The following is a 3114-nucleotide window of genomic DNA, read 5'->3' as shown; positions in this document are numbered from 1 at the left end:
TTCATCAGTTATAGAGTGTGGGTTTGTGTGTGTGTGTGAGAGTGTATTTTGAAGAGGGCTTTGGTGGTTGGGATGTTGAGGGTGGTGGGTGTTGTGTGTGGGGAGGGGGGGGGGGGAAGTAAAAGAGTGTTCATTACACGATTTCTCCTGTTGTTTGTAACAATCACACCTGGTATAGCTATTTCGAGTGGCAAATACAAACTGCAAAAAAAAACATCTATATCATTGCCAACGGCCATATCACGATGAACACACCGGTTCTCGTCCGATCACCGAAGTTAAGCATCGTCGAGCGTGGTTAGTACTTAGATGGGTGACCGCTTGGGAACACCACGTGCCGTTGGCACTACTATTTTGCACCCTACAGAAAAAAATTTTTTTTTAAAAATTTCAATTTTAAATTTTTTTTTCCCCCACAATCACCACATTTCCCCCCCCCCCCTAACACACACACTCACTCTCTCTCAATCAATCAATCAATCAATCAATCAATCAATCAATCAATCAATCACTCACTCACTCACTCACTCACTCACTCACCCACCCAGTAGCTGTGAATCTTTGCATGTGTATACCTCATACAAAATTCAAAGTGAAAAAATAAATATATAAGTGTATATGTATGTATGTATGTATGTATGTATGTATGTATATATGTATATATGTATATATATATATATATATATATATATAAACACACACACACACACCTATTTTGAAGTTTCTCTGTTTCAGTGGGCAGTTATGTATAATAATGAGAGATTCAAAAAGACGTTGATAACAATGTCATCAATGCCTGTTTAGTGTGCTCATTTGTTGGATGGTCGGCAGCAATACTAGAGGTGGTACAGCTGTAACCTGTAAAATTGTACCTGCAATGTGTTGTGTATGGAAAAAAATAAAAATTATATCATCTAAATTTTTGTTATCCAACAATAACCTTCCCATCAATGCATGATGTCACAGTAGCCATAGCTCTACTCTTTCTGCCATATAACATTGGGGGAAAAAAAAAAAAAAAAGGAGCTATTAGAATAAAAACAAAAGATAAAAAATCATCTAACTGCAGACCAAAATTCAAAAAACTTAAAGTCCTGACTGCCATAAATGAATACGTTCTAGAAACTTTTTATTCATTCTTAAGAAAAAGAAGAAAAAAAAAATTATTATTTTTTTTTTTTTTTTTTTTTTTTTTTAGATATTCGCACATAGGTATAACACCAGAAATGCTAGTAAATTGAGGATAGTTGAACATAACACTAGGCGATTTGAAAATGGACTAAATTACTTGGGAGTAAAACTTTACAACTTAATATCACAGAAAATAACTAAAACAATTTACCAGTATTAAAAAAAAAAACAGTAAAAAAAATTCTTCTAGAATATCCTACCTACCCTCTGAAGCTATTCTTTAATTTGATTGATAATAGAGAAATTGAACTGTTAATTTGTTGAATGGACTTGTGATAACAGCTGCTTCATGTTTTGCATAAAGTTAAATTGTGTAACATGTTATGTATTTTTTTTTTTTTGAAATTTTTTTTCTTGGTAACTTGCATCATGTAAATATTAATTGTCTGCACATACATGTTCTATATCCCGGAGCCTTGACTCCACGTGGGATCAACAGAACAAAAATACAAAAAAAAAAAAAAAATCCAGCTCACTAATCTAGGTGCATTTTGCTAACAATATTTGGAATATATATATATTTTTTTTTTGTGTAACATGCAAATTCTGTATTATTCTGCACACATTATTTATAATCTTCTATCATTTTCTTAGATAATAACTATTAATTCATAAAATAGATTGTGTGTGCATAACCTCCTGGAAACATTTGCACTTACCTCCTACTTTACTTTTTCATTTAAGCAATCCTATTCGCATGTATACACTTAGGTTGCAGCATCGAAATTGTGTAAAATTCAAAGTGTGTATTGCCTGAAAAAAAAAAAAAAAAAGACATACCAAATATTTGCATACAGCGACACACTACATATTTGCACACAGTGGAGTTTTGCGGTAATTAACCTAGCACAATTTACCACACGCAATCACACGCCCGCGATGAGATAACACACTCGCTGTTTTCCTGTTGACCGGCACGAGGAGTAAGAAAAATTGATATTTACACGAGCACACACTCCCACACTAGTCACAACGTCGGTCATCAAGTTGTGTTGAAAATTCCTGTAGCCTCTGTTTTCCCAAATGATTTCACTTAAAATTTCATTTAACAAGACCATAAACAAATTTACAATACTAATTTCTTAAACAAACACTTCAGCGAACAAGTGACTGTCGCATTCATTACAAAGCTTACAACTTAACAGATGTTTCCGATGTGAAATAAAATAAGAAAATGTTTTACAACCAACCTAGAACATTTAGTCAAAACGTTTTTGTCCTGGTTTATGATTATTTTCCGTGACATGAATGTTTCAAAACTAATAAAAATACGAATGCAGCCAAATATAATGAAGTTAGCACATAAAAGACGACTTAAAATATTTCATTTTTCGAGAATTGGCAGAGCAAGAACGCACAGGTCCAACGGAAATTTCTTTAAAGATAAACGACCATCGGACAAAAACACCCCCTCCCCTCATCCTCAAAAATACGTGAATAATATACTTTTTCAATTATATTTTTATCGTTTTTTTTTTTTTTTTTTTTAATATACTCATTAAAACTTCAAAATAAGCAGGTACTCGTGTGTTTTTCTCTCTACAATGTACCTGATCTCGGTGCGTAAACCTACATCATTTAGAGATGGAATTAATGTACACATACAAGTAAAATTTTGTTCCATTGTAAAATTGAGAGAAAGAAGGTTTTCCAAACGCATTAAGTATGGAGACTTTAAATAAGATTACGAGCTTATAAATGTTTGCAACGAAATAAAGTGACCATGTATCTGCAATTTCAAAAATATTTTTGCTCTGCTAACCTCACATGCAAGCAAGTAAAAATAACCTCACAACTTACTTACCTCTCTCAATTTCGCAGTACCAAAACATAGAAGGGATAAATAGGATAGTTTTTATTCGAAATCCTGCAAGAGTTTTAATTTTTATTAAAATATTTCTCCAATGTAGCATGTGTGTGGAA

The 3114-nt window shown here is 32.8% G+C and overlaps 1 non-coding gene across 1 annotated transcript; it reads left to right on the top strand.

Annotated features, from left to right (window-relative positions):
• The first annotated feature begins 227 nt into the window (after positions 1 to 227).
• LOC134543838 (5S ribosomal RNA) lies at positions 228 to 346 on the top strand. The gene has a single exon (XR_010077287.1). It is a non-coding gene; the product is annotated as a 5S ribosomal RNA (ribosomal RNA).
• The last annotated feature ends 2768 nt before the right edge of the window (positions 347 to 3114 follow it).

This window comes from Bacillus rossius, unplaced genomic scaffold, assembly GCF_032445375.1.
Source record: "Bacillus rossius redtenbacheri isolate Brsri unplaced genomic scaffold, Brsri_v3 Brsri_v3_scf22, whole genome shotgun sequence".
Lineage (NCBI taxonomy): Eukaryota > Metazoa > Arthropoda > Insecta > Phasmatodea > Bacillidae > Bacillus > Bacillus rossius.
Note: the sequence above shows the minus strand (reverse complement) of the source record. Positions and strands in the feature narration are given on the sequence as shown.